This window comes from Ovis canadensis, chromosome 24, assembly GCF_042477335.2.
Source record: "Ovis canadensis isolate MfBH-ARS-UI-01 breed Bighorn chromosome 24, ARS-UI_OviCan_v2, whole genome shotgun sequence".
Taxonomy (NCBI): domain Eukaryota; kingdom Metazoa; phylum Chordata; class Mammalia; order Artiodactyla; family Bovidae; genus Ovis; species Ovis canadensis.
The window spans coordinates 33,303,331-33,321,308 of NC_091268.1; the positions used below are offsets into that span (position 1 = coordinate 33,303,331).

A 17,978-nucleotide genomic window follows, 5' to 3' on the forward strand; every position below is an offset into this window, starting at 1 on the left:
GGTTTTTGTTTACATCCAGGGGCAGCACTGACCTGTGAGCAAGCCGAACAGCTCCAGGATTCCATTCTACATAAGGAGGAAAATCGTAGAATTAAGAAATATTTTTAAATTAATTGTTCCATTCTGTCATGTCCCAAGGGAGTTGCCTGGTGTACCTAAAATACCAGTGTGGGGGCTAATGCCTTGGGTACCAGTAACCTGCCATCCAGCAGTTCCCACCAACCTTTTTCATTTTTGGTGGCTCTTTCTGCTTCAGCCAGCTGGTCTTGGGCTGGGGGATACTGTGGGACTGTCAAAGTTAACTCAGGCATTTTTGAGAGTACAAATGTTCTAATAGATCTCCCACCAGCAGCCCCAAATTTCTCAGCTGTATGTTTTGCAGCTTTATCTGCTAGTCAGTTTCCCCGTGTTTGTGGGGTGTCTTCCTTTGGGTGACCCCAACAATGCATCACTGCTACCTTTTCAGGTTCCCATACAGCATTTAATAGAGTCAAGATTTCGTCTTTGTTTTTAATATCTTTTGCACTAGATGGCAAAAGGTTTCTCTTCTTATACAGAGCCCCATGTACATGTAGTGTGGCAGAAGCATATCTGGAGTCTATGTAAATGTTTGTCTTCTTACCTTTTGACAGCTGGAGGGCCCAGATTAGAGCATATAGTTCGGCCCATTGAGCAGACTAGTGTGATGGCAGAGAGCTAGCCTCAACGATGGTTTCTTCCATGACTACTGCATATCCTGACAGTCACTGTCTTTGTTTCACCAGGCTGGTGCCACTGGTGTACAGGACCAAATCTGGGTCTTGGATTGGCTGGTCTCTCAAGTCAGGTCTGCTGGCATAAACTTCTAGGATTTCCTTGCAATTATGTGAGGGCTCACATTCTCCCACAGGAAGGAGAGTGGCCAGCTTCAGAGCCTGAAGTATGGCTCAATATTAAACGGGTGTTCTCACATAACAGTCCCTGGTATTGAGTAATCCAGGATGTCAAAAGCCATTTAGAGGGGGGTGCCCTCACAAGAGAGTGTTGACTTCATGCAGGACTTACAATCAAATCTTGGCCCAAAGTCAGCTTAGTTGCCTCCCAGACTAGAAGGCAACCACAGCAACTGCCCACCATCCTGGCCACCCAGTGGCAACATTGTTCAGCCGATTTGAGAGATAAGCCACGGATCTGTCCCATGTCCCATAGTCTGGGGCAACACTCCCATAGCCACCTTGTCCTTTTCAGTCACGTAAACAGTAAATGGCTTAACAAGGTCTGGCAGGCCCAAGGTAAGTGCTGATGTAATTGTACTGGGTTTGAGTTCTGGTACCACTGAGACTTGTTGTTCTGCAAGCCCAGGGGGGTTGTCTTCCACCCAGACCTCAGGGAACTGTTGAGTTAACTTTCTCTCTCTCTCTCTCTCTCTCTCTCTCTCTCTCTCTCTCTCTCTCTCTCTCTCTCCACTGTTTAGTGAGTCTGGTTTCCCTTCCGGGAGATTGCGCAACCTCCATTCATCTCAAGGGGTTACTGAGAGTGAGAGTAAATAGGTGGTTGAGCCCACTCGAAGAGTAGATGTTTCATTTGGGGGGTGGGCATCACTTGTGCCCCCCAGTTTAGACAGCAAGTCTCTTCCCAACAAAGGTACTGGACATTCAGGGAGGTATAAAAATTCATGAGTCACTTGGTGTCCCCGCCATCTGACATTTTTGGGGTAGGCTTGAGACACAAAGGCTACATTTATCACCATCTGAGACCCAGCGGCCTCTCTATTGGTGTATAAAGTCTATAGGCCTTGCACATTTTTTTGTAGAACTCAGAGGGTGATTCAGTTTCCCTTTGAATCACTTCAGAGGGTTTTGCCATATTCATAGGTTTTCAGGACCCCCTCTTGAGGCCTTGTAAATTAACTGCCCATTATTTCTCCAGGTGGCCCCTCCCTTCCTCTGTTTTACAATCCCAATTGGGCCTCTCATTGGGGGTGGCTAGTTCTGCCCACCGCTGCGGGTTTGCAGTACCCTGATGTCATTTCTCTTAACCATTTTCTGGCCTTAGTTAGGATCCTGTATCTTTCCTCAGTGCTGAAAAGGGAGACTAGTAGTTGAATTATATCATCCCATGTAGGACAGTGGGTTCGAAAAATAGTCTCCATTAGCCTAATCATGGCTTGTGGCTCCCCCAAGTATGGTGGAGTGTGTGTCTGCCAGTTTAATACATCTGTGGAGGAAAATGGCTGGTAATACTAGGCTACAGGGGGCTGATCGTAGTGCCCACATGTGTCCTGAACTGGAGCTGCTGTAGGTCTCTGAGGGGCATCTGTAGTGGGGTTCTTTCCCCCTGTTCCTTGGCGGAGTGCAGCCTCTGTCTAATTCTTGCGTTTTCTTCCCCCTTCCCATCAGTACTCACCGGGAGAGGTGGATACAATCTAGGAAGTCTGGCTGAGGTAGAATCGTGGGGGTGTTGACCAGAGGTCTCCATTGCTGAGATCAGAGCCTGCTGAAATGGCAGCTCTACGATCTCTGGGAGAGCTGGCGGAGGAGCAGCAGCTGCTGCAGGAACTTCACCTGGCCCTGGATCGGGCATTAAGGCAGCCTCTGGTCCTGGTGGAGCACTGGGTGGCAGGGGCGTCATTATCCAGTATGGGGGAGGAGTCAGGTCATCCCCGTCCAAATCCTTTTTTATCATCAGTCATTTTTTGTGCCATGAATATTTTTCCCTTTCCCTTCTGGATACAGAACCTTGTCCAAGTAGGATGGTCTTGAGCTAACCCTGGCCATGAGTCAGTATATGGATATTGATCTGGGTGTCCTGGCTCTCCTGTGACTACTCTATAGACTGCTTCCACTGTTTTTAAGTTTATGGTGTCCTCTGGTGGCCATCATATTCCCATAGGGGGCTTCGACCTCACAGAGTCTGTGGAGGTGGTTAGGTGTCATCTTCACCCCATAGTCTACTCCAAATCCCTTCTTTGAATTTTTAATCATGCACTCCAATACAGTTGCCTTAGATTCACTTCCCCCCATCTTGCTTACCTTTTCAGACCTTCTACTTTTCCTTTTCATTCGGTCTACAAAGTTCTCTGTACCCTATGTACTTCTAATATTTCTACTCAATGAAACACTTAAATTGCCACTCCGCCTCCTTCCTAACTGGGCTGAGAAGAGCCTTACCTTCCAGACCCCAGAGGGAGAAGGGGGACTGGCGTGTCTTCACCTGCCAGTTGGCACAGCCAAACCGGAACACCACGTGGTCCAAGACTGTTTCTCCCTTAACTTTTAAAGTCCATTCTGCCTTGATGTGTTTGATAGGTGCAGATGAAAACACAGATGGGTTAAATGTCCCACATCCCAGGCCATCTCCAGAAAAGCCAATTCGTACTCATTTATGTATCCCCCACCTTCTAGCCTGACAATTCCAAGGGGGTCAAGAGTTTCACAGCGGATGGGACAGCTCCTTAGGGAGGGCAGAATACAAGCACACAAAGACCAAATTTCTTCTCCTAACAATCCCTTGGCGATCGCTTGGTAATAATTTTCCCTAAGACAGCATGGACACCACCTCCTAAATGACATTCACAAATTTCCTTCCTAAACCCTAACACGCTCATCAACCTGTGCACCAAGCAATTGCCACCACCCGCCTCTTCCAGTCTCCTGGGCGTCCATGCCCCTTCTAGTCCCTCCCAGGGTGGTGATCAGGCCCCCTCTTCCACCCTGAGGGGTGGGTTCCTCCTCACCTGAGCGCTCAGTTCCCATGCTGCCATCCACTACCTGCCAACATGAAAGGTCCGGGCGTTGAGAAGCAGAATCCTTCCAGAAGGGTGAGGCACCATCCGCCTTCTAGAAGATTTGAGTTGCAAGGCCTTGGAGTACTCCCAAATGGGACTTGTCTCCTCAAAGTGAGGAGTTTTCTGGCCAGTGCACAAAATGTTGTAGCCACACATTCTGGGAAACAAACTCAGAAGGACAATGCAGATAGTGGATTGCAGTTTATTACACTAGCAGGCCAAAGGCAGTCTCCTCTTAGCCAAGGACCCCAACCAGTTTTTCTGAAAACCTTATATACCCTAAGTGTACGTGCCCAAACCCACCTCCCCAAATTCCCTGAAACTAGTCTGAACAAAGGAAAAGAAAAAACAGTCAAAGGTAACCCGTGATTCATATGCCTTAGGCCTAAGTAGTTAATAGTGGACAATTATCAATAGGCCTGTGGTCATACCCCAAAAAGCATAATAGAATTTATGATTCTATTTGGTTACACAGACAGTTAGGGCATTCTTTAAGGCGACAGCGAGTCTAGGTACAAGCCCTGGGGCTCTTCCATCCGGGGGGTCTGATTTTCCAGTTGGTATGTCCTTTCCATAGATACTGGACATATAGCTCAAAGTCCACTGTTGGGCCCAAGATGGAGTCCTGCTTTCAAGATGGAGCCTGTTCTGTTTCCCTCTTCAACACTACCCTTGTGGAGTTTACATCTAATGGTGAGGTTGATGTTATCCATCAAAGAATAATGCAAATAAGGCTTGGATGTGAAAAATGTCATGAAGCAAAGAGTACTGTTAAAACACAGATTGGGAGACTGATCAAGAATAGAGAGGACTCAGGGTTTTGAGATCAATTTCTATAAGGAAGTTCCCAGTGAGTTGGTATCAAAGGAAAAGTGAAGTAAACTAAGAAAATTAGGAACGAGCTTTCTGAACACAGGATACAGCATGTGCAAACAGCTTGGTTTGGAAAAGATAGGTTTCGTGTTTCTAATAACAGCAGCTCAGTACTCAGCTCAATTCTAAATTTTTAAATTCTCAACCATCCTGTCAGGCAGGTATTGATAATACTCTCATTTTATAGATATGTCAATTGAAATAAAAACGCATGTAAAAACTGTAAATTTCAGTTTTATTTGGAGGCTTCCTGAGTATTATAGCTCAGGGGCAGTCTCTCAGATTGTTCTGAGGAATTGCTCAGAAGAGGTAGGGGGGAGATCAGTATATATACGATTTTGGTGAAAGGGTATGTGCACACAAGTGCGCATCTCAGCATTAGATTGCTGCTAGTCATAAGGAAAAAATATCTCAGTTACTGATTCACGATTGATTTGGGATAGTCTGGTTTAGGAATTTTGTTCTTCTGTGAGTGCTAGGGAGACACTGAAGGTTTGCAGCAGAGAAACATACCTCCTAAAACTCTTCAGTAGTCCTTAAAAAAAAGAAAAACTTGTTTTTATATCTTTTCTTTATGACATTCCTGGACTGGGCAAATTTGCTTTATTATTGTGTGAAGGTGGAAGTTCAGAGGACTTTGGCAATTTGCACAACAGCCAACAGGAGGGGTCACCAGAGGCAAAGAAAACATGCAAGTCCAACTCACATCACCAATGCTCTAGTACTGAGGCTTGTAGTCTTGGTTGGGTGCTCCTGGAATTCCTAATAAGCTCCAAAATGTCAGTTCCCTGAAAGCCTGGAAATCACACCTGGCGAGGCAGCACTTATCATTTCTGTCATTGTGGTTACACTGCTTTCTTCTCTAAGCCTCAGCTGCCTTGCATGCTGGGCTGATGTTCACTGGGCTCCATTTCCCTACACCCTTGGCTGAAGCAGTATGTTCTCCACTTGTATTCAAAGCTCTCCACTCAGGGCCCTTTTAAACACTTCAGTCTGAACTAGGCAAAGATAATAAAACGTGGAGAAAACTCAGTTCCCTTCCCTTCCCCTTAGGACCACTCGCCCTCCCTCTCCTCCAACACAATGAGGCCCTCAGGCTACTCTCACAGTAGCCTCAGTCCAGTTCCACTGGTCACAGAGAAATAATCTGATCCTGCCACCTGTGAATAGCTGCAAGAAAAAAGAGATTAATACATCCCTTCCCTGAGGCTGGCTGTTCCCAGAGACATTTTGCAAGACTTATGGCCCTTTTTACCTTCTCATTGTCTCTCTACTTTGCCTTTTTGCTTTATTTTCTCACACCACCTGCCCCCTCCGCCCGCCATCTCTGTTCTATAAAAGAATCTGGTATCCAGCCTCTAGTAAGATGGCTATTTTGAGATACTACTCTTCAATCTTCTCATTCAGCTGGCTTTCCAAAGTCATATTCCTTGCCCCAATTCCTTGTGTCTCAGATTCATGTGGCAAGCAGAGTAAGCTTGGACTTGGTAACACTTTCATGGTGACATCTGCTCCTCATGACTAACTAAATCTTTTGCAAAAATATGTGCTTGATTACATGAACTTCTCCTTCACCAAAATCACATATATATTGACCTTTCCCTGTCTATCTCTTTGGAGCAGTTTCTCAGAGCTGAGTGCTGTCCTCAGACAGCTCTGAGAAACTGTTCTAAATGTTGCAGAGAAGAAGCCAATTCTGACTTCATGTTGGAACCTGTTTCTTTGGCTTGCTTTTTGTTGCTTTTGTTATTTTATAATCATACATGTGAAGTAAAGTGAAATTGCTCAGTCGTGTCTGACTCTTTGTGATCCCCATGGACTGTAGCCTACCAGGCTCCTCTGTCCACGAGATTTTCCAGGCAATAGTACTGGAGTGGATAATCATACATAGAGGCTTGCTTGAAAGGAGCTTACCCGTCTACCTATTTGTAAACTAAAGTGCCTATGTTCACCTTATAGGGAGATAAGTGACCCCGCAAAACTTTGAACGGAGGAAATTAACACACCCCTTCCAAAGACTGGCCATTCCCTTGGAGATGTTTTGCAAGACTAAAGACCCTTTCACTTTATTTCCCCACTGCCTCTCCCTCTCTCTTCTACCTTTGGACTTTAGTTCCACACTGCTTCTTTCTCTCTGACTCTACCAAAGGACTTGGCATCCAGACCCCAGGCTATTTTGAGCACTAGCCTGCTATTTTCTTGGTCAGTGACTCCCTGAATAAAGTCTCTTCCTTGCCTCAACCCCTCATCTCTCAGATTTATTGGCCTACTATGTGATGAACACAGTGAGCTTGGACTCGGTAACACAAAGAGGTGAGGGAGTTCCATGCAATCAAGTGTTTCTTCTACAAAAACTTTTCTGTTAGTTAAGAGGAGCTGGTGTCACCATGAAATGATTTAGTGCTTTTCTGAAGAGGAAAAGTTAAAATTTTATGTAACCTCCTGCTTGTTCTGCCTCTGTAACTCAGCTTGCTCCTTGCAAAGTCTAGACCACACAGGTCACATAGGCTCAGAAAGTGGGGACTTACAATACTAGGAACTGAAGCTTATCTTATTCACCCTTATCCTGCTCTTTGCAATTGCCCAGTCCCTGCAAACATGCTTAATCATCCCTGTCCATGTAAAGGTCAGGCATGTCCCTCCCCATCTTGATTGCTGCTCCTGAGCGCCAAACCCCTTAGTTTAAAACAGCCTATTGGCAGCTAGTGTTGCCCACTATAGACTGTCTATAAAAATGCTTGGTTCAGGGCTCAGAGCTTGGAGTGTTTGTTAACTCCTCTGGGCCCACTGGTGTAATAAACCTGAGTTCTCCAACTCTCCGAGTGTGGTGCTTGGTTTCTCGATTACTGGTTTCTGCAACATTTCTGGAGGCCCCAGTGAGATTCCAACCATGCCAGCCCCTTGAGCTGCCAAATTGGTGGCTCAGCCAGGCTGGAGAGAAGGAACCCGAGACAAACAAGGAGGCCCACCACCTGACAGTATTCTGGGTTCTCTTTCAGACCGGTGTTCTGACTCTCTAGAAGGCTGAGCCCTGACTGGACTCATTGGAGGGATAGACCAACCCACCAGGAGTGGCCACAGGATCAGGTAAGGCCCCGGGGCCAGTGCCCAGTTAGATCCTACCCCAGTGGGTAGAAGAGGAGACTGATACCTCCCAGGAGGTACCTCCCAGACAGACTGAGCTCCCAGGATAGGAGCATCAGATAGGGAGAACTGAGGACTCAGGACAAGGGAGGCATTGTGACTGATAACCTCCTTGGAGCTCCCAGGAAGGGAGCAACAGTTAAGGAAACCTGGGGACTTGGGAGAAGGGAGGCATTGTGATAGCCACTGCATGATTGTAAGTGTATGATTGCCGATTGAACACAGAGAAATTTTTCCCTTTGGAAACTGCAAAACCAATTCTTTTTGTATATGCAATTAAAAACAACTAGCTTGTTAAAAGCCCTGCCTAGGAAAAAGCTTGAAGTTAACACTTTCCATGTCCTTGAAATACACAGCCTGCTTTGCCTGAGACCTCAGCCTTGAGAAAATTACAACTTCAAGCAAAGAAAAAAAAGGAGTCAAAGAGATATTTTAAATTTCAAACAGAAAACTATAAGATCTCTGTCTGTCTGTCTGGATTTATGTATGTCTCAGTGTATGTCTTTTTTTTCTTATAATATTGTTGAAGTTGTAAATGAGTTCTAATTTAATTGGCCTAAAGAAAAGTAAGCACTTACAAATCAAACAATTCTAAATACAAGAAAAATTAACCTAAATAAATTTCAGGTTAATGTAAACTGGGAACTATTCAATATTAAATATCTAGTATTAATGTTTGTTTGCTAATCTAATAAGGAAGTAAGATGCATGTTTTTAATAAAGAAGATATGAAAAACAAAATTACATTTTAAAAAGTGAAAAGAAAGTAGGTCTGACTTACAGGTGGTTGTTACAGAAAGTAATTAAAAGGTTTATGGAAAATGGACCCTAAAAAAGCTTTGTGCGTGGTTAGGACTGACTAAGGAGAAGGCAATGGCAACCCACTCCAGTACTCTTGCCTGGAAAATTCCCTGGACGGAGGAGCCTTGTAGCCTGCAGTCCATGGGGTTGCGAAGAGTCTGACACGACTGAGCGACTTCACTTTCACTTTTCAGTGAAGCTCTTCAACATCTGAAGAAAGTATATCCTTTTAACAGAGACAGGCCAAATTCAAGTTTTGCATCTGCTTACTTTAAACTCATTTATAGCAAACACCCTCTTCCAACAACACATGAGAAGACTCTACACATGGACATCGCCAGATGGTCAACACCAAAATCAGATTGATTGTATTCTTTGCAGCCAGAGATGGAGAAGCTCTATACAGCCAGCAAAAACAAGACAAGGAGCTGACTATGGCTCAGATCATGAACTCGTTATTACCAAATTCAGACTCAAATTGAAGAAAGTAGGGAAAACCACTAGACCATTCAGGTATGACCTAAATCAAATCCCTTATGATTATACAGTGGAAGTGAGAAATAGATATAAGGGCCTAGATCTGATAGATAGAGTGCCTGATGAACTATGGACAGAGGTTCGTGACATTGTACAGGAGACAGGGATCAAGACCATCCCCATGGAAAAGAAATGCAACAAAGCAAAATGGCTGTCTGGGGAGGCCTTACAAATAGCTGTGAAAAGAAGAGAGGCGAAAAGCAAGGAGAAAAGGAAAGATATAAGCATTTGAATGCAGAGTTCCAAAGAATAGCAAGAAGAGATAAGAAAGCCTTCTTCAGCGATCAGTGCAAACAAATAGAGGAGAAGAACAGAATGGGAAAGACTAGAGATCTCTTCAAGAAAATTAGAGATACCAAGGGAACATTTCATGCAAAGATGGGCTCGATAACGGACAGAAATGGTATGGACCTAACAGAAGCAGAAGATATTAAGAAGAGGTATACACAGAAGAATACACAGAAGAACTGTACAAAAAAGATCTTCACAACCCAGATAATCATGATGGTGTGATCACTCATCTAGAGCCAGACATCCTGGAATGTGAAGTCAAGTGGGCCTTAGAAAGCATCACTATGAACAAAGCTAGAGGAGGTGATGGAATTCCAGTTGAGCTGTTTCAAATCCTGAAAGAGGATGCTGTGAAAGTGCTGCACTCAATATGCCAGCAAATTTGGAAAACTCAGCAGTGGCCACAGGACTGGAAAAGGTCAGTGTTCATTCCAATCCCAAAGAAAGGAAATGCAAAAGAATGCTCAAACTACCGCACAATTGCACTCATCTCACATGCTAGTAAAGTAATGCTCAAAATTCTCCAAGACAGGCTTCAGCAATATGTGAACCATGAACTCCCTGATGTTCAAGCTGGTTTTAGAAAAGGCAGAGGAACCAGAGATCAAATTGCCAACATCTGCTGGATCATGGGAAAAGCAAGAGAGTTCCAGAAAAATATCTATTTCTGCTTTGTTGACTATGCCAAAGCCTTTGACTGTGTGGATCACAATAAACTGTGAAAAATTCTTCAAGAGATGGGAATACCAGACCACCTCACCTGCCTCTTGAGAAATCTGTATGCAGGCCAGGAAGAAACAGTTAGAACTGGACATGGAACAACAGACGGGTTCCAAATAGGAAAAGGAGTACATCAAGGCTGTATATTGTCACCCTGCTTATTTAACTTCTATGCAGAGTACATCATGAGAAACGCTGGACTGGAAGAAACACAAGCTGGAATCAAGATTGCCAGGAGAAATATCAATAACCTCAGATATGCAGATAACATGACCCTTATGGCAGAAAGTGAAGAAGAACACAAAAGCCTCTTGATGAAAGTGAAAGAGGAGAGTGAAAAAGTTGGCCTAAAGCTCAACATTCAGAAAATGAAGATCATGGCATCCGGTCTCATCACTTCATGGGAAATAGATGGGGAAACAGTGGAAACAGTGTCAGACTTTATTTTTCTGGGCTCCCAAATCACTGGAGATGGTGACTGCAGCCATGAAATTAAAAGACGCTTACTTCTTGGAAGAAAAGTTATGACCAACCTAGATAGTATATTCAAAAGCAGAGACATTACTTTGTTGACTAAGGTCCGTCTAGTCAAGGCTATGGTTTTTCCTGTATGGATGTGAGGGTCATGTATGGATGTGAGAGTTGGACTGTGAAGAAGGCTGAGTGCTGAAGAATTGATGCTTTTGAACTGTGGTGGTGAAGAAGACTCTTGAGAGTCCTTTGGACTGCAAAGGAGAGCCAACCAGTCCATTCTGAAGGAGATCAACCCTGGGATTTCTTTGGAAGGAATGATGCTAAAGCTGAAGCTCCAGTACTTTGGCCACCTCATGAGAAGAGTTGACTCATTGGAAAAGACTCTGATGCTGGGAAGGATTGAGGGCAGGAGGAGAAGGGGATGACAGAGGATGAGATGGTTGGATGGCATCACTGACTCGATGGACATGAGTCTGAGTGAACTCTGGGAGTTGGTGATGGACAGGGAGGCCTGGCATGCTGCGATTCATGGGTTTGCAAAGAGTCGGACACGACTGAGTGACTGAACTGAACTGAAACTGTATTTACCTTTAAAATATTTTGTTAACTTTAGCTAGGTAAACAACTATTATTTCACAGTAACTTTTATGATCCTACCTGACTGAGTGTTATAAACCCTTTTGACATTTATTGACAAAACTTCCCAAATAACTTGACTTCTAGCTAACTTTGGGATGCTTCAGAGGGCCCTTGAGACATCCCAAAGAGCTATTAAGCTAGCTTGGTTCATTGGACATGTTAAATTACTTGGCAAGTACTGTTAAATGGGTGATAAATCTTTTCACACTATACTGTATGGTTGATGTTACTAATATCGATATCCTAAAATTAAATGAAATTCATATCGATCGGATATGCCCTGATAAAATATGGTCAATTATAATTCTAGTTATCATGTTAAAGTGTTATAACCATGTTTCTTTGTCAATTGCAATAGAATTACATTTTAAACACACCTTCTATGGTTTTACTCTCATGCCTTTAGAAAAATACTGCTAATTCTTCAAGATTTATGAAAAAGACTTTCTCAGATTTAACAGATAAACAAATTTTGTTATTTACAGTAAGCTTGTACCAGACTGAGATTTGGTCTTCTCTCTGTTTAGAGAACAAAGTTTTCTTAAAATACATCTTTCAACAACAGATTATGAATTTTTTGCCTTTAAGTGATTTATGTTTGCTTTTAAAATCTTTTTGTTACTTTGGCAAAGTAAACAAACATTATTTAAGATTATGGTACATGTAGACAATTCCCATTCTGCTTCAACAACAACAAAAATAACCTGTCACAGTTAGACTTTTGCTATCCTGATGTCCTTGAAAGATGGCAATAGTTTGGTCCTATGTCAGGAAATTAAAAATGGATGAACAACAGCCAAAAATCAAAGAACCAGGGCTATAGGAAATCCAAGACAACCGCTTGGCTTTTCCTGGCTCCCTGACTGACTGCATTTTTATTTGATGGGTGAAAGCCTTATCTGGCTACAGTGTTAATGCCTTCACAATGTATTCTCCAGAAAAAGAAAAAAATTATGTTTCACTGAATATTAAATTCTAGTTCTTTTAATTAAGGCCTGTGCTTACTAATACTCACTTCTGAGATAGTTCTTTATAATGTTACATTGCTGAAAGGCTTAATTAAGTTATTAAAAAGGACACTCATAGATTTTTTTAAAGCTTATCTCAGTAACCAATCTTTGGATAAAGGTCAGATGCTCCATGATGTATAACCAGGAGTTTAACACTTGTCTATAATCATTTAACTGAGTCAGATGAACTGGGATATACTGGGCTATATCCTGTTAAAGTTCTTGACTTAAATTCTTGCTTGTGACTTTACTAATAACTGCTAGCTGTATTATTTTCCATGTAGCTTGCTTCAGAAGATTATTTCTTATGTTACCAAATGTGTGACTGAGCCTGTGATAAAATGCTGATATGAAGTTCCATATGAGATCAATAATTATAATAATGTAACTCTAGATATGGGAAGAAGCAACAAGAGGAAATATTTTCCTACTCCAAGAGGCTAGTTTAAGACAGGTATGGTCCCGAGACTTTTGCTGCTTACAAGGCCTGGTCTAGTGACAATACATTGAGTGGCCTGTTAATAGAATCTTTGTTAGACCTGGGAATGAGCCTTCCCAGCACCATGGGACACAATGACTATGAAATGCCCCCAAAACATGGTCAAATATGTGGCTATGAAGGGGCCCTGCTGACTGGAAGTTGGCCCTTGCCAGCTGCCTCTACAAAGATTAAATATGACCACTATAAGATGCTGACCTTCAATACCTTCAGGGAGGAGACAAAAAATAAGGCACTCTGTGCTCTGGGAAAACCCTGGAAAAACAGGCCTTCAGATAGTCAGATGTTTTCAGGTAAAGATTTTTATGAGTCCATATTCTTGCATCTTCCCACACATAGAGAAACATTAATGTCACAAACCAATGTCTGGACCTGGTTCTCCTGGCTAGCCCCCCTAGCAGCTTTCCTACTTCTATTAATCTTAACTTTCTTAAGTTTGTTTCTCCAAGTAGTAGTACGACAAGAATACCCCCAGCCAACACCCAGACAGTGCTAGAACAAGCTGCCTTATCATTCTGTGGACTCTCATCTCCCTCTGTAAATGCACCCCAAGGTCCTTAGGCTATTTATCCCTTTGAGATCTTACATGGGAGACCACCCCTAATAATAAAAATGCTCAAGGGAGACCACCAACAACTAGCTGAACTGGAGGTGTCCCAACATCTCCAAGCCCTGGAAAAGTCTTCTGCCATATCACCCGAGAAAACTTAGAAAGGACACCCAGTCCTTTGGGCAATTGGGTTCATTCCTATCAGCCAGGAGATGGGGTCTGATTAGAGGATTCAAGGTCTGATGAGGGTTAATGATTAGGGGGAAAAAACCACTTCAGCCAGTTTGAACAGGCCCTCACATGGTCATCCTGGCAACCCCTACTACTGTTAAAGTTATAGGTGTCATCCTGCTGTAGCCACGTGTTCCGGGAAACAAACTCACTCAGAAGGACAATGCAGATAGTGGAGTGCAGTTTATTACAACGGTGGGCCCAAGGCAGAGTCTCCTCTTAGTCAAGGACCCTGACTAGCATTTGTGAAAATCTTTTACACCCCATGTGTACGTGTCTGAACCCACCACTCCAAATTCCTTGAGACTTACATAAACCAAGGAAAATACAATTCCAATAACCCCATCATTCACTTGCTATGTGCTCATGTGCTCAAACAGTCAAACAATTAGCCAATAATCAATAAACCCGAGGTTACACTCCGATAGATACAGAAAAATTTATTGCCTGTCTGGAGGAAGGGGTGATAGTGTATGTTTTCTCTTAGGCAATGAGTAATCTAGATATGATCTTCAAGGTTCCCCTGTCTTGAGGGGGTCTTATCCTTCTATTGTTGTTTTCATAGGCACTAAACACAGAGTTCAGAGTCCATTGGAAAGGTGGCTGAGCCTAAGATTGAGTCCAGGTCCTATGAATTCCTTCTTCAATCCCTTGGATCCACCATACCAGAGCCGAGAAGGCAGCTACTTCCTGTGATGAGGACACCTGGAAAGCAGTTTGGGACCCCCAAAACCTCCTCAAATTCCGGTTCTAAAGACAATGACCCTCATACACGAAGGATGCTGAGCCCTACTCTAGTCACTCCAGAAGCTGACTAGTCAACACACAGCAGAAGCTTGAGGATTCTTCAGCCTTGCTCCAGCCACAGTCTGGCAACTAGCTGGTTAACGCACAGCAGAAGCTTGAGGATCTGGCTATCGAAATATCAATGGATTTTCATTGTCAACTCTGGTCTCTATCCCTAATCAGTATTATTGCTGTGCTTTTCATTACAGGACCAACTAGACACCCTGGCTGAGGTGGTTTTACAGAATAGGAGAGGGCTAGACCTACTGACAGCTGAAAAGCAAGGACTCTGCCTCTTCTTGAATGAAGAATGCTGCTTTTATGCAAACCAATCAGAAATAGTCAGGGACATGGCCCAAAAGCTAAAGGAACAAATCATAAAAAAGAGAGAGAAACTAGCTAATTCCTGGGGTGACTGGAACAATGTCTGGAGCTGGGCATCATGACTTCTCCCTTTAACAGGTCCTCTCTTCATGCTCTTTGCAGCGCCCTTGTTTGGCCCTTGTATTCTCAATGCAGTTACCCAGTTCATAACCTCTTGGATTGAATCTATAAAGTTACAAATGATAATAGCTCAATATAGCCCCCTAAACGATGGGGAGCTCTGAATGTCCTACCAAAACGTGAGATGATGTTTTCTACAATGAGTGGTAGAAGTATCAAGAGAGGGGAATGAGGAAGAAAAGTTAAAATTTTACATAACATCCTGCTCATTCTGCCTCTGTAACCCAGCTTGTTCCTTGCAAAGCCTGGATCATGTAGGTCACATAGTCTCAAAAAGTGGGGACTTACAATACTAGGAACTGGAGCTTATCTCACTTACCCTTGTCCTGCTCTTTGCAATTGCCCAGCCCCTGCAAACATGCTTGATCATGCCTGTCTATGTAAAGCTCAGGCATCCCCCTCCCTATCTTGACTGCTGCTCCTGCACTCAAAACCCCTCAGTTTAAACCAGCCTATTAGCAGCTTGTGTGGCTCACTAGAGTCTGTCTATAAAAACTCTGTAACCCCTTTGTTCAGGGCTCAGAGCTTGGAGTGTTAACTCCTCTGGGCCCACCGGCATAATAAGCCTACGTTCTCCAACTCCCCAGTGTGGTGCTTGGTTTCTCAATTACCGGTTTCTGCAACATTTCTAGATGTAAGAAGACAAAAGGATTAGTTGCCTCATTCTCCAAAAACATTAGTTGCCTCTTTGAATTCCCTCTAGTTCTTGTTGAAGGTCAATAGCTACAAGAGCACAGTGTTCAATCTCCACAGGGGCAGATGGCAAATGCTCTTGGCAAGTGTCAACTTGTAGTTAGTTGACAACAACAATAAAATAATCATGACCATGAAAATTGCTCATCTAAAATCCCATTGTGAAACCCACTTTTGGGAAAACTGATCCAATCCAATTTGAACTATTATAAGATGAAAGAAAGAAAAGTATTATAATCTCCTAAGAAGAAAGTATTATAATCTCCATTTAACAGGTTCAGTTCAGTTCAGTTCAGTTCAGTCGTTCAGTTGTGTCCGACTCTTTGCAACCCTATGAATCGCAGCACTCCAGGCCTCCCTGTCCATCACCATCTCCCAGAGTTCACTCAGACTCACATCCATCGAGTCCGTGATGCCATCCAGCTATCTCATCCTCGGTTGTCCCCTTCTCCTCCTGCCCCCAATCCCTCCCAGCATCAGAGTCTTTTCCAATGAGTCAAGTCTTTGCATGAGGTGGCCAAAGTACTGGAGTTTTAGCTTTAGCATCATTCCTTCCAAAGAAATCCCAGGGTTGATCTCCTTCAGAATGGACTGGCTGGATCTCCTTGCAGTCCAAGGGACTCTCAAGAGTCTTCTCCAACACCACAGCTCAAAAGCATCAATACTTCGGCACTCAGCCTTCTTCACAGTCCAACTCTCATATCCATACATGACCACAGGAAAAACCATAGCCTTGACTAGACGGACCTTAGTCAGCAAAGTAATGTCTCTGTTTTTGAATATATTATCTAGGTTGGTCATAACTTTTCTTCCAAGGAGTAAGTGTCTTTTAATTTCATGGCTGCAATTACCATCTGCAGTGATTTTGGAGCCCAAAAAATTAAAGTCTGACACTGTTTCCACTGTTTCCCCATCTATTTCCCATGAAGTGATGGGACCAGATGCCATGATCTTCGTTTTCTGAATGTTGAGCTTTAAGCCAACATTTTCGCTCTCCTCTTTCAATTTCATCAAGAGGCTTTTTAGTTCCTCTTCACTTTCTGCCATAAGGGTGGTGTCATCTGCATATCTGAGGTTATTGATATTTCTCCCGGCAATCTTGATTCCAGCTTGTGTTTCTTCCAGTCCAGAGACTGAAAAGTAAAAGTGTAAGTTGTTCAGTCGTGTCCAACTCTGTGACCCCATGGACTATACAGTGCATGAAATTCTCCGGGCCTGAATACTGGAGTGGGTAGCCTTCCCCTTCTCCATAGAATCTTCCCAACCCAGGTATTGAACACAAGTCTCCTGCACTGTGGGGGGATTCTTCACCAGCTGAGCTACCGGAGCCCAGTTGTTCAGTCACTCAGTCATGTCCAACTCTTTGCCACCCCATGGACTTCAGCATGCCAGGCTTCCCTGTCCTTCACTATCTCCCAGAGTTTGCCCAAACACATTCATTGAGTTGGTGATGCCATCTCATCCTCTTTCACCCTTTCCTCCTCAAGTCTTCAATCTTTCCCAGCAACAGAGACAGCAACCTGTATAGTTGCATAGCAGCCCCTCACTGTTCCCACCGCTTTTCCTGTCAGGAATTGGGAAACCCTGCCAAGATCCCTTTAAACCTCTCCAGCGGGAAAACAAGACTTTTAAAATTCTTGTTAAAATACAAAGTTTAACCAGGTACATTTGAAGATCTAATTGGCTTTATTCAATGATTCATGAACAGGGCACAATCTCATCTAGCAATCTGGAAGGTGCTCCCAGGGTAGCATGAAACAGAAGGTTTTTATAGGGAAAATGGTGGAGCAAGGGAGCTATTAAGGAAAGAGAAGAAAGGATTATTTTTAGACCAGGACATCTTTTAGCGGAGAAGGAAAGGCAAGAGCAAGCGTTTTGAGAGTGTTAATAGCCTCAGTAGGGAGGCCAGACAGAGGTGCCCAAGTGGCAGGAGGAAATAAACTGCACGTGGCAGACTTATTTTTTTTTTCTTTCTCTCTTCTAATCCTGTGTTGTCATGGTGACACCTGGTCCACCTGAACTTAACTTTATCTCACACCTTGAGCTAACCAATCCATTTTTCTCATGGAAATGTCTTCCTTAAGCTATGTTAATGAACTATGTATTTGCTTGGAAATCTGCCTTTCTTCAAGACTCACTTTTGGCTCCAGATGACTCACCTTGAGTGAGTCAATTGGTGCCACTCTCTCAGGTTTGAGGCATTTCTTTTCTCTAAGTAGCAGCTTGCTAATAGGTATATAACTCCTTGCTAAAAATTAGCAAGGGGACACTCCTGTCCCCTTCTGATGTCTACATCTGAAGTTTTCACCATCTATTTCATACTTTAATAAAACTTTATTATGCAAAAAGTTATGAGTAAGCAAGCCTTGTCTCTGGCCCCAGATTGAATTCCTCTCCTCCTTAGGGCACAAATCCAAGTGTTCATGGCTTGTGGCAGCAACCTTTCAGTTTTATCTGCAG

General features: G+C 43.4%; 1 protein-coding gene across 7 annotated transcripts in view; it reads left to right on the plus strand.

Annotated features, from left to right (window-relative positions):
- Positions 1 to 15,404, plus strand: part of ACSM5 (acyl-CoA synthetase medium chain family member 5) — a 50,370-nt gene extending 34,966 nt beyond the window's left edge. For 5 of the 7 annotated variants that reach the window (XR_011252686.1, XR_011252684.1, XR_011252689.1 and 2 more), the window contains 2 exons: positions 7,639 to 7,726; positions 14,101 to 15,404. The gene's annotated coding sequence lies outside the window, so the exon portion shown is untranslated. Of the gene's footprint in view, positions 1 to 4,343; positions 4,460 to 7,638; positions 7,727 to 14,100 lie in introns of all 7 variants that reach the window. The other 2 variants (XR_011252685.1, XR_011252688.1) reach the window with 1 other exon arrangement.
- Positions 15,405 to 17,978: the final 2,574 nt, after the last annotated feature.